The sequence below is a fragment of the Chrysochloris asiatica genome, unplaced genomic scaffold, assembly GCF_000296735.1.
Source record: "Chrysochloris asiatica unplaced genomic scaffold, ChrAsi1.0 scaffold00026, whole genome shotgun sequence".
NCBI classification, from domain to species: Eukaryota; Metazoa; Chordata; class Mammalia; order Afrosoricida; family Chrysochloridae; genus Chrysochloris; species Chrysochloris asiatica.
This window is the reverse complement of record NW_006408544.1, coordinates 935,610-950,166: the sequence shown is the minus strand read 5'-3', so window position 1 is coordinate 950,166 and position 14,557 is coordinate 935,610.

The following is a 14,557-nucleotide window of genomic DNA, read 5'->3' as shown; positions in this document are numbered from 1 at the left end:
AGTGGGTGGGTGGGTGGGCGTCTACTGGTAACACTGGTAAAATATGCACTGGAGATCCAGCATACTTCATGGGGAATGCATCATTATAGCTGAGAAAGCCATTGCAAGTGTTCCTTTCCAATTTAAACGCAGATTGTGTGGCACTTAGAAGACGGCTTGGTGGTAGTGTTTGTGTGTGGGTGTGGTGACTGAAAACCAGGACAATTTGGAGGAAACAAATAAAATTATATAGTGCCCTAGTTGGGGTCTCTAGAGGAGAAAAAACAGTGAACATTTGAGAGAGAGAGACTGATTGATTGATTGATTGACATCACGGAAATGGTGCACATATTTGTGGGGTGTAGTTTCATTGGTCAATGACATCCTTCAGGCCTCTGTTGGCTCATGGAATTGTGGGGTGGATTCAAACTCTGCAGGTCAGGCAACAGGCCAGAGGCTTTTGAAGGCGTAAGTTCCAAGATTTGGAGGTCAGGTGATGAGAAGAGTGTAGGGTTGAAAGAGAGGGAGCTGTGGTAGAATATCCATTTAAATTCTGGAGGCAGGTCACGTGCCCAAGGAACCCCCCTTTTCAACGGATAGGTTGATATATTAGATCATATTGTTGTTATTGTTAGGTGCTGTTGAGTCGGTTCTGACTCATAGCGACCCTGTAAAGGGTTTCTGAGAAGCTGGTAGGTTTGAACCATATACCTTGTGGTTCAAACCGATTTTGCAGTCCAGTGCTTATCCTACAACACCACACCAGAACTCCTTCATATTACATTATTGATGGTAATTGCATTGGATTATGGAACGACAACCAAACCACTGAGAATCATAGCTTAGCCAAGTTAACACATAAGATTAACCACCATGCACAGTAAACCATGATGATGAAGAACTAATGGTTCTATGGTTTATAAGTTAATTTCCTCCTTGCTTATGCTCGTCTTACTTTGAACACAACACTTCTTAAATATTTGTATTTATAAATTTTCAAGGTGACAAAAGTTTAGCTAATAGTATGTATGGAATACACTGTATAATTTTTTTTGGGGGGGAGGGGTGAGGGCAGGTCAACATTGGTCTTGGTTTTTTAGTAAACATCAACAAAGTGAATCTCACCTGGGGGTGATTTTGGACTCCCAGGGGACACCAGGAGATATATTTGGTTGTTACAGTGTGAGGGCTGATTAGTACTACTGGTATCTAGTGGGTAGAAACCGTGGGTGCTGCTAAACATCCTATAATGCCTATGAGAGCACCCCATTACAAAGAATTACTTAAAATGTTCGTGTTCAGGTTGAAAAATCCATGTTTGACTATTTAAAAAATTATTCTTACAAGTAAATAGAGTTTAAAGAGAAGAGTATGAGGAAGAAACTATAAAGCATTCCTTGCCCCCTTCAAAGTGGTAGCAGTACCTTTACATTTGACACCCAGGAAGAAGAACCAACCAAGCAAAGCGCCGGCACCAGGCTTTTGCGGGCTCCCGGGAGCTATTTCAATAACTGGATTGCTCAATACAGTAGTTTGGAACAGGAAGTAAAGGCCCTTGTAGTGGGATGAGCTGTAGGGGTAATTTGTGGAGGCAGAAATGTTTATAGGCCAAGAAGGGAAGCTGAGTCCTGCCAGGATAATTTAGAAAAGTTCTAGGGGATTTTTAAAAGTTTTTTTTTTTTGTTGTTGTTGTTGTTGTTGAGAAAATACATCTTCTAAGTATAGAGCTTAGAAGATACAATCTCTGCTCCAGGAACTCATGAACCCTCTAGGCTGTTGGTTTGAGAGTCCTAGTACTAATCAGATATTTCTGTGCCCAGACACACAGTAGAGAGTGAAGAACACATCATTTTGTATTCAGGCTTATATCTATGCTCTTCCCATACCTTCCTCAAAAAATGATATTATTATGGAAAAATTTAAACATTTATGAACATCAAGAAATCCCTATTTGCCCAATGGGTTACTGGTGTCACACTGTAGGAAAAGTACCAGACTGCTAATTGCAAAGTAGATGATTCAAACCCACCAGCCGCTCCTTGGAAACTCTTATGTAGGTTTGCTATGAATCAGAACCAACTGATGGCACATGACAACAACAATTTGCCCAATACCCAGCTTTAATAGTTGTCAGCTCATGGTCAATCTTGAACTATGTCCCACCAATCTAAGATCTCCCCTACTTTATTTTAAATCTAGAAAATAGTATTAGTAGATTTTGACTCATGGTGATCCCATATGTTTCAAAACAGAACTGCTCCATAGAGTTTTCTTGGCTGTGATATATTTAAAAAAAAACAAAAACACCTTTTATTGTGAATTTAATGAAGGTTTATAGACAATATCATCAGCTTCATAGTCAACAATATATATCCTTTGTGTCATCTCAATGATTATAATCCCCTCCATGCATCCTACTTCCTCCCTGTGGCTCCCCATTTATAGTTTATATTTTAGAAATGAACAAATGTGTGCAAAAGAAACAAACAAAATATTCATTTAAATGTCCACAGGACACATTCTGCAAGCCAGTCTCCTGCCCCCAGGCACACAACCTTACTCAGACCATTTGCCTAGAACCCACAGCTGCTCTGTGACTCACCCTGCTACAGCCTCTGCCATCTCTGTTGTTGCTGCTTTTCTAGGCAGGAGCTCACACTCCACTCATGCTCTTCCTTCGTGATGGTTCTGGGATTATCTGTTCCTGAAATAAAAGATGAACTACTTTCCCATTTTAGTTACACATCTTCTACAACTACTGTTGTGACAATCACAATTAATCTTGCTAACAATTACTCACAACTGAATCATAAAATCCTATCATCATCATCTACCATTCCCATTCATAAGAACCATTTGGAAAATAGGAAAACTCCCCCATTCTGAAACTAAGCACACTCATCAAAGCTTGTAAATCAGCCCTTGATACCTTTATAGCCCTTCCATATTTTGATAAATTACCTGTCTCAGTCTCAGCACTGGACTGCGAATCATAAGGTTGGCAGTTCAAACCTACCAGCTGCTCCTCAGAAACTATATACAGGGTCGCTATGTGTTGGGACTGACTCAATAGTACTTAACAGCATCAACAACAATCAACCCAGTACACTGAGGAAACAAGCTTGTTCCTTGATAGGAAGAATCTTCCATTCCAGTTGGAATTTTGAGCAACTGCATTCATAAGCAGAAGTCCAGTTCATCCAATTGAAGTAATTTACACTTGCTCACAGTATCAAGCTTCTTCATCTTCATCTGGTCAAGTTCTGGTCCACAAGCCATCCAAGTTAGGTCAAATGGGTACTAGCTGCAAGTTTGGGAGTTCCGTACACCTCCCAGCACTTTAGAGCAGCTGGCCACTTCACTTTCAGTCCTAGCCCTTATAGTCTGGGTCAATTTGGCTGTAATATTTATGGAAGCAAATTGCCAGCCCTTTTTAAAAAAAAAAACAAAAAACCTTTTTATTGTGATTTAGGTGAACGTTTACAGAGCAAATTGGTTTCTTATTCAACAATTAACACACATTTTGTGACATTGTTCACAATCCCTACAATATAACAGCACTCTTCCGTGCCTCTCCCTGAGTTTACCCTGTGTCCTTCTTTCCTGTCCATTCTTACCTTCTGAGCTTTATCACTGGGGAAATGCTGCCCTTTTGATCTGTTATGACTGATTGTTCTAAGGAGTGAGTACCTCCCTGGTGTTATTGTTGATCTTATAACTTAGTCTTGCGGGGTGAGCTAATTTCTAGGCTTGAAGATTATCTAAGGTCCATATTCTCAGGGATTCTACCAGTCTCTATCAGATCAGTAAGCCTGTTTTTATTTTTTTTATGATTTTAATTTTTGCTTCACATTTTTCTACCATTGTATTGAGGACCTCCTATTGCATCGGATCACCTTTCTTTGGAATGGCACAAAAGTAGATTTCTTCTAGTCTTCCAAATTTCTTGGCATAGATAAATGAATGCTTCCAGCATTGCATCAATTTGCTGAAACATCTCAACAGGCATTTCAACAATTGCTGAAGGCTTGTTTTTAGCCAAAGCTTCCACTACAGCTTGGACTTCTTTCTTGTTTTATTATTGACAGTTATTTATCATCTGCTACCCCTGAAATAAGGAGCTCTGGTAGCGTAGTGGTTACGAATCAGGCTGTGAACCTTAAGGTCAGCAGTTCGAAACTACCAGCTGTTCTGTGGGAGAAAGATGAGGCTTTCTGCTCTAGTAAAGATTTACAGCCTTGGAAACCCTGTACAGGGGTTGCTATGAGTTGGTTCTGACTCTACGGCACATAACCACCACCACCACTATTGTTGTTGTTGTTAAGTGCCATTAAGTTGGATCCAACTCATAGTGACCTTTTATAGGGTTTCTGAGGAGCAGATTGTGGGTTTGAACCACTGACCTTGAGGTTAACAGTGTTTATCCTACAGTGCCACACCAGGACTTCTTGTTTCTGTGTGCTCTGCTATACTCATGGACATATTTGCAGCAAATACAAATAATATGTAGAAATATTCTCTGTCAAATGTACATCTATTCATGGGTGTAGTCCTGTTCACTCTCTCAGTCCTGTTTAGCTTGTGTGTCTATGTATCCACTCAAAGGTTATTGTTCCTGCTGATACTGTGCATTGTATATATGCCTTTGTTGTGCCAGGCCTTTTTACATGGCGCAACTGGGTGGGTTCAACCTGCTAACTTTGAGGTTAGCTGTTGTTATGAAGTGCTGTAGAGTCAGATCTGACTCATAGTGAACATGTATAGGGTTTCCAAGGAGCAGTTGGTGGGTTAGAACTGCCAATCTTTCAGTTAGCAGTCCAGTGCTTATTGTACAGTGCCACACCAGGACTCCTTTAGGTAAGTTGTTGTTACTGTTGTTGTTAAGTGCCGTTGAGTCAGTTCTGACCCAGAGCAATCCGGTATAGGGTTTCTGAGAAGTGTCTGTTGAGTTTGAATCACCAACCTTGAGTTCAAACCGAGTTTGCAGTCCAGCGCATTAACCCACAGTGCCACAGCAGGTTAGTAGACTAGTGCAAACTGTCCCACCATCAATAAGAATAAAAATCCAAAAGAAAACTAGCCATATTGGTTTCTTTAGAATCAGTTTTGACTTATGGCAGCCTACCATGTTTCAGAGTAGAATGCACTCCATAGGACTTTTAATGCCTGTCATCTAAATGCTCATTATTAACCTAAAGGATGGTGGTGTGAACCCACTCAGAGATGCCTGATGATCTGCCTAGAAAATCCTATCAACTAGTTCTACTCTGCGTACAAGGGGTCACCATTAATCAGATTTGACTCATTGGTGACTGGCATCAATACCAATAATCTTAGAGCTCGGAAGTAGATTGCCAGACCTTTGCTTCTCAAACAAAAATTTGAGAAACCAATCTTTCGTTTAGTTGTTTTTTTGGTTGCCGTCATTGTTGTTAGTGGCCATTAAATTGGCTGTGAATTGAGCACAAATTTTTTGTGCCCCCAGGAATAGGAATAAACCCACTATCAATTAGCAGACGCTGACTCATAACAACCCCGTAAGACAAAGTAGAAGTGCTCCATAGGTTTTTGCGATGGTAAATCTTTACAGGAGCAGACAGCCTCATATTTCTCTTTCAGAAAGTCTGGTGGGTTTCAACTTTCAGTTAACAGTCCAACATTTATCCACCGAGCCATCAGGGCTCTTAAGCATTAGGAATTGTTGTTATGTTGTTGTTGTTTGTTGCCCTCAAGTTGATTCCGACGCATAGCGAACCTATGCACAACAGAACGAAGAAGCATTGCCCAGTCCTGTGCTAGCTTCACAATTGTTATGCTTGAGCCGTTGCTGCTGCCACGGTGTCAGTTCATCTCATTGGGAGTTTCCCTCTTTTTTTGCTGATCCTCCACTTTACCAACCATGATGTCCTTCTTTAGGGACTGGTCACTCCTGATAACCTGTCCAAAATACGAAAGACAAAGTCTCACATCCTGACTTCTAAGAAGTATTCTAGCTGTACTTCTAAGACAAATTTGTTTGCTTTTCTGGCAGTTCACAGTACTTTTGAAGTCCTGGTTTGGCACTGTAGGATAAGCACTGGACTGCTAACCACAAGGTCTGAGGTTCAAACCCATCAGCTGCTCCTTGGAAATCCTTCACTGCATCTCTATGATCAGAACTGATTTCATGGCACTTAACGACAGCAACAGTGGTACTTTTAATATTTTTCTCCAACACCATAAATCAAATCATCAATTCTTCTATGGTCTTCCTTATTCATTGTTCATATTTCATATGCATTAGGAATAGGTCCAGACAAATCTGGGGTGATCGAGCTTAGCTCTTCTTGGGGGAAAGTACTGGTGATCAGAGACAATTTAAAAAACAACAACGACAAAACTCCATGACTGTTGACTTGTGCAAAGAGTTCTCTGCTTATAGGAGCATGCTCTGCTCCTAGTGGTAGAGAGTCTGTCAGCATAGTTTGGAAGCACGGAGGAAGCATAGTTTGCATGTTTTATTTTAAGGTGACTTATTTTATGACAGTGATGTCAAGTTCAGTGTTCTATGTAGACCTTCCAAGTGGATCTTCATTGATTGACTCCTTCCTGGAAAATAGGATGGGGGATGTTGGAGTAGTTGGGAGAGAGGGACATTATTGCAAGTGGCTGTAAAGCCCCTTTTGCAGCAGTGGATGTAGACTTTCCTATTCCAGCCATTGGCAGCCCATGCCAGAGTGGGTAGGGAACTGGGTAGGCAACATTGACATTTACAATTTGCAAACAGGGCTTTCTTTTCCTAGTCGTGTCTCCCTGAACTATAGGATTATTGCTATTTTTGTATCATTGGAGAATTGGCATGCATTTACTTGATTTTGGTGTTGTGTTGTAATGCACATTATAAAATGGCTTCAAAAGTTAAGAGAGCTCTTGAATACTCAGGTAATTAATGTTAATGATTTTCAATTAGTGCTGGTGTCTACAAACTTGGATATTCTGGACCAAGCTCACAGGCAAGGTCATTAGTGTGAAGATCTGTGTTCCTGCAGAGCTGTATTTCCCATCTTTATTTTATTTATTAAATGAATTAAAAGGAAACTTCTTTTTCTTCCATAAAGAGGTTTTGGTGCTGTTAGTTTATGAATAGTCTGTACTATAATTGTAGATTTTCAGTTATCATGCCTTTCTATGGAAGAGGGAAATTCTTAGTCTATTGTGGTACTGTGGGTTAATGCACTGGACTGCAAGGCCGGTTTGAGCTGCAATGTCGGTGGTTCAAACTCACCAGCCACCTCTTGGAAACCCTACACAGGTTAGCTATGAGTCACAACTGACTCAATGGCACTTAACAGCAACAGCATTTATTTATACTAAGGAGCCCTGGTAGTGTAGTGGATACGAACTGGACAGCAAGGTCAGTCATTCAAATCTACCAGTTGCTCTCTGGAAGAAAGAAGATGCTTTATACTCCCATAAAACTTTACAGCCTTGGAATATCCTATACAGGATTGCTATGTATCTGAACTGACTCAATGTCATGTAACCACCAACAACCATTTAATCATGAGGGGTGCTGGTGGTATAGTGAGTTACATGTGGGACTGCTAGCCACAGCATTAGCCATTTGAATCCATAGGAGAAAGATGAGGCTTTCTGATCCTGTAAAGATTTGCAGCCTCAGAAACCCTGTATAGGATTGCTGTGAGTTGGAACCAACTCGTCAACACACATATACATTTGCTCTGTGTCTCTATTGTGTGCCAAGCACCTTACTTACAGTGACTGTATTTCTTAAAAACCTCCTAGGTAGGAGTTAGCATTTCTGTTTTGCTGATGAAGAAACTAAAGTTTAGGGAATCTAAGGAATGATAGATGTTAACCCTAGTAAGTTTTAACTCCAATCTATTGGTTTCAAAGCTCAGATTCTTTCTACTAAGTCTTTTGTATCTTACTGTTAAAAATTGCTAGTAGTTTGTACTAGGATTGGTAAGGTGTACAGGGGTGTATACTGTGAAGGAGTCTGAGAGTTCTAGCTAATAAAATCCTCACACTAAATTTCCTGTGAAACATTGCTTTTGAATGTGATATATTACCTGTGTCCCATATTTGAGCTGATTGTATAAAACAGAAGTTGCACATTGGTAACCCTGAGCCAAATTTGGCCAGCAGATGTGTTTTATTTGGTCTGCAGTGTTTTATATTGTTAAAAATTGTATTAACTGTCAATAATTTTAAAAGTGGGAGGTTTCACACTAAAATATAGATTTCTGGCTCCTCTTGAATCATTAGAAAATGCCTCAAGAAAATGTGGCAACACTGGGCCCACATTTCTATTTGGCAATAATTAATTATGGTGGCTGTCCCTTTGGATGTAATTTAGAGTCCTTTGTTTGCCACATTTCCCACTTTGTCACCTTTACTTACTTATATTAATCATCCAGGATTCTGTAGGCATTAAATTTCTGTAGAGGAGCCATATGGAGTTCCTGGTTGGTACAAATGGTTATATGCACTTGGCTGCTAAATGAAAGATTGGAGGTTTAACTCCACCCACAGGTGCCCGGGAAGAAGGGTCTGTGATCTACTTCTAAAAAAAAACAAAACAAAAAAACAGCCTTTTAAGACCCTATGGAGCACAATTCTACTGTGACATACGTGGGGTCACCATGAGTCAGAATTGACTAGATGGTAACTGGTACGTGTATAGAGGATTATATATGAGGAGGCTTCAGAAAGTTCATGGAAAAAAGGAATGAAAAGATAATGGATCAACAATGTTCCAGACTCCCATTGACCTGGAGATGAGAGAGAGAGAAGAGGAAGGGCTGGTTGGTCTAAAGTGTGGTGAGACCTAGGGACTCCTGAGCCCATGGACAAGGACTTAGCCACAGAGGGCTAGAGCTGAGAGTGAAGCATCCAACTGATATGAAGTGAGGGGAGATGTACAAGAACGCCTAAACTTGCAGATAGTACCCATTTGACCTAGCCTTGGTAGCTTGATGATCAGAACTCAACTAGAGGAAAATAAAAATTAAAAAACAAATTTTTCATAAAGGAAACAACTGTAAATTGCTACAATTTGATGAACTTGACCTACACTTATGAATGTAGTAGCTCAAAATACCAACTGAAAGTGAAGGAATCTTCACATCAAGTATCAATCCTATCCCCTCTGTATACAGGGTTGATAGGGATGGACAACTTAGACATTGGTTACCTAAAATGAGGTGGTGATAAAGGCACAAAGTGACTGGCTTACAAGTTTTCAAGAGGGAGTTTAGTTTAAGAGTGTGCAGGGAAAGGTAGAGTCCCCACTGAATAGTTTTTATCTTGTTTAGATGGCTCTTGTGAAAAGAGATAGGGATAGGATTCTTATTATTCAATAGTGAGTAATTGTTACCATGACTAATTTTGACTGTTATAACTGTAAAGGTAGAAGTTTTGTAACAAAAACGTAGAAGTAATTAATCTTACAGTCCAGGAACAGAGAGGACCCTAGGACCATCAAGGGAGAAGAGAATGAGCAGAATGTGGGACCCTATCGAGAGAGACAGTGACACCAGAGATGGAGGCAGAAATGAGGACATGGAGAAATGGAGCAGCTAAGGACTCTAGACTCTAGAAAGAGAAAGACTGAGTGCTAGCGGTCAGGAGGCAGGCTTACAGAATGTGCCTTTTGGTTGTTTAAATTATTTATTCCTAAGTGTTTTTGCGTACATCTCCCTAGTACCCCCCTGCCCCCAATATAAATGAAATGAAAGCTAATACTGAATGATGATGCATGGAGAAGATTGTAATCATTGCAGTGAAACAATTAGTGTAAAACCTATGTTCTCCCATGTAAACTATCACTGAATTTATAATAAAAACATTAAAAAAAAAAGATAATGGAATTTTTCCGTATACTTTTGAAGCTCCCTTGGACAAAGTTAAGTCAAAAAGTATACCTTCAAAAATCTCAGAAAACTTTGTTAAACAAAAACATCAATATTTGAAGCTATTTTTTCTTGACATATCATCCATCTAGAGTGCTAACTCTTCCTCGAAGAATTCTACACTCATTGATTTAACCCACTTCAAAATGGCAGTTTGTTTAAATCTATATATAAGTTTTTATTGTGAGGTTTACATGAAAAAATATCAGTTTTACATTCATCCTATCGTATTTCATTTAATTGCAATGAAATAACCCTCTATGCATCGTCAAATAACCAAAGGGTACATCCCACAAGCCCAACCCTGGGCCGTCAGCACATAGCCCCTCTCCCTCCCTGAGTGCAGTGTCCCCAGCTTCTCCATCTGTCCATGTCATCCTCTCAGTCTCCATTGCTGGCATCTCTGCCTCTCTGGGTAGGGTCCTGCTCTCTGCTCTTCTCATTTGATGGTCCCAGGGATCTCTGCTCCTAGACTGCAAAATCGATCACTCTCCTCCTTTTACAAAAAGCCTGCAGAGGTCTGCTTGGCATGTGAACAGACCTACCCATAACCCCCTTCACTTCTAGCAGTACCCTAGAGTTATGGGTACAGGACTAAAAGTGCACAAAACAGATTGGGGATTTGGACACTGAATCTGTTAGCTGAGGAGCATCTGACATGGAGGACTTGTAGACTCAGTTGAAAATAGTGACTTTAGGAAAATGGATGAATGTGCATAGAAGCCAGTGGCAGAGAAGTGATAGACCATATGACATTAGATAGAAAAAGGAGCTGCTTGGTGATTTTCTATTTCTCCTGTACTCCCTACAGTAGGATTCCTCTGCATCTATCACATTCATTCAGTGATGCTTTTTTTTAATTACTTACTCTAATGCCAGATAGTGTTCTAGATGATTGTGATACACCAGTGAGTGAAGACAGACAAAGGTCTTAGTTATTTAGTGCAGTTGTAACAGAAATACCACAAGTGGATGACTTTAACAAACAAACTTATTTTCTCAAGTTTAAAAACCAAAACCCAATTATTCGAGTAGATTATGACTCACAGCAACCCTTTATAGGATTTCTAAGATGGTAAAATTTTACAGGAACAGACTGCCTCTTCTTTCTCCTGCAGAGTGGCTGGTGGGTTTGAACCACTGACCTTGTGGCTAGCAAACCAACTTATAGCCTACAGCACCACCAAATTCAGAGTGCTATCTCTAGGGGAAGGTTTTCTTTCTCTGTTGTCTACAGAGAAAGGTCCTGGATTCTTTGAGTGTCCACTACTGGGGGATCATCATCATGTGGGCTGGCAGCTTTCTGCCTTTGTTTCTGCTTCTCATGTTTGCCTGTTAACTTCTTATATATCTCAGGGAATTGATTCAAGATATACCATACTCTAATCTTGTTTCATTTACATAAAGACAACCGAGTCCCAAATGGGATTATAACTATAGTCATAGAGATTATCATTTACAGCACATATTTTTTTGGGACACACTTCAATCCATGACATTCTACCTTTTGAAGCCCAAAATTCATGTCCTTGCCCCTTGCCCCTTGCAAAGCACTTTCACTCCATCATACCACCCCAAAAGTTTTAAGTCAATCCCAAGTCCAAAGTACATCCTAAGGCAAAACTCCTCTTCATCTGTAAATCTGTGAAATCTAGAATACAAGTTATCTGCTTCCAAAGCACAATAGGCACATGGTAGACATTTCCATCACTAATGGGAGAAATTGGAGATAAAGAAAGGATAATGTGCACCAAGCAAGTCCTAAACACAGCAGAAAAATTACATTAGATCTCAAGACTTGAAAATAATCCTCAGTTCTCTGAGACCATCTCGTCATTGGTTCTGCACTCCAGACTGAGTGTTAGCCACACCCTCTGAATTCTGAGTGGAGGTTCCTCATCCCTGAGCCTCTGCTCTACCTTCCAGGTACACTGGGATGGCAACTCAGTTTCTTTGCCGTTAAGTGACTCCATTCTCTAGTCCATCTGAGTGGCTACCCAATCCCCTTAGTCTTGGCAGACCCTGTTCAGCTGCCCTTTGGACATGGTAGCCCTCTCTCCTCAGATTTGAATGGCAAGTCCATCCCTTTAGTACATTTTAATGGGAGATTCATTCTCTGGTACCAAGTTGGCACCAGAGACCTTTTGAAACCTAGGAGGCTGTGGCTTCACCCTTTGAAACCAAGAAGGCCCTGTTTCTCATGCTCCTTCCAATCGTTCTGCTCATCTCTAAGCTGCTCCAAGTTTGGTTTCTTTTCTTTCCTTAGCAGACACATTTGCCTGTTCCCCGACTATAGAATTCCAAGAGGCAGAAGCATTCTTTTGTGGTCCCCTTTAGTCTGAGTTGATGGATTTTCTGTGGTAGTAGTTGGTAAAAGCCTCAATCACAGGCTTAATCTCTTTAACAAGATTGTGTATCCTTGGTGAACATTCTAGAAAATATGTCCTTAGTGTGTAAACAGTATTTTCCAGATAGCCAAGCTCTGTTTTAATTTTGTATAGTTCATCTTAAGTCACTCTCTTTCCTCTCACATTTTATTATAAACAGCAAGGAGAAATCTTCTGGCCCCTTTAAGAGCTTGTTTAAGAACTTGCTTAGGAATCTCACAAGTCAGATATCCAAGTTCATCACTTTAAAGTTCTACTTTCTACCAAACATTTGAAATGTAATTCAGACAAATTCTTTGCCAGTGCATAAAAACCATCACTGTTACTCCATTGTCCAGTCACATGTTCATCATTTTCTTTTAAAGCCTCACCAGAAGTACATTTAATGTACACATTTCTGCAACATTCTATTGCTGGCAACGTAAATTTTCTCTAAGACCAACGAGACTTTCTCTACAACTCTCCTTACTTCCTTTTGAGCCCTTACAAGAATTAGCTTTGATGTCCATAATTCTGCCAGCCCTCTCTTTAATGTAATCTAGGCTTTTGCTATTAGGCACTTTAAAACTCCTTCAGTCTCTACTCATTACCCAATTCCAAAAACATGCCCATATTTTAGGCATCTATTAGAGCCACATTCTACTCTTGGTACTAAATTCTGTCTTAGGGATCTAGTGCTGGTAAAAGATGATGGTGCTTAGACTAGAGTAGAACTGGAAGTGGTAAGAAGGAACAGGTTGTAAATATATTTTGAAAGTAGATTTAACAGGACTTGCTTATGTATTGGACATTGGATTTGAGAGAAAAAGAGGAACCAAGATGATTCTAGTCTTTATTATAAATATTGCTGCATTAGTTGGCATACCCCTTCTCTTCCTGGAAAGCATTAAAAAGCAATACAGAAAGACAGGGGAGTGGGGGGAGTAAACTTGCAAACTGTATTTCCAGCAAAGATCAGAGAGAAATTTAATTCATAGACTTCAAAATATGTGTAAAGACTGCCAAAAGCAGATGAGATCAGGTGGAAGACATATGGGAGAAAGTGAAGAGAAGCAGCACAGAGATTGTGAGAAAGCCCCACGTAATCATTCAGTGCCAGAAAAGTCACATTCTTTCATTGAAAGTTACACCCTAAAGTATCAATTGTTTGCAATGATTGTGGAGGGAAAATGCATGTACAGCTGGTGGAAGAAGCCCTTCTGGTTGTAGTGTGATTAAAAGTAGCAAAATAAATGAATTGAATAAAGAATCATATAGACAAGCCTTATATTTATAGGACGTATTCTATCTCTGTGGCAGCAGAGAGGAGAACTTTTGGGTTTTGAAACAATCTGAAAGAATGTTCTGGTCATGCTCTTCCTTCTTCTATCAGTAGGAACCTCATGCAAATACTATAGCTGGCTAGAAAAACTCAACTCATTCAATGATAGTGAATAAAGGAAATAGTAGACTTATGTTTTTCCTAATGATTGTTGTTGTTGTTAAGTGCCGTGGAGTCGGTTCCAACTCATAGTGACCCTGCACAGGGTTTCCGAGGCTGCAAATCTTTATGGGAGCAGAAAGCCTCATCTTTCTCCCATGGAACAGCTGGTAGTTTTGAACTGCCAACTTTGAGGTTAGCAGCCCAATTTGTAACCACTACGCTACCAGAGCTCCTTTTTCAATGATAGGGTAGATTATTTGACCATCACTCGTTTTTCAGTTTGTCACATTGTGGTGACTTCTGTATTGCTGTTATCCTACAAGCTATACTACGAGTATTTCAAATACCAGCAGGGCCATCCAGAGTGAAGAGATTTCACTTGAGCTTCCAGATTCAGGCAGACTGAGAAGAAAGACCTTGTATGCTACTTGTGAAACATCAGTGAAAAACTTATGAATAGCACCAAAATAGTCTCTGATATTGTGCAGGGAGATAAACCTATCAGGTTGGAAGGCATGCAGATGCTACTGGGGAATAACTGCCACCTCACAGTAGAACTGACCTTAATGACGTGGCTGGAATAAAACTTTCAGGACCTTTGCTTGGTGATGTGGTGCAATTCAAAATGAGAAGAGATAGCTGCCAACATCCATTAATAATCAGAACATGGAATGTATGATACATGAATCAAGGAAAATTAAAAGTTGGCAAAAATGAAATGGAAAACTTGAAGATCAATATCCTAGGTATTAGTGAGCTGAAATAGACTGGTGTTGGTCATTTTGAATTGGACCATCATATGGTACTATACATAATGTCAAATTGAAGAGAAGTGGTGTTGCATTCATTGGCAA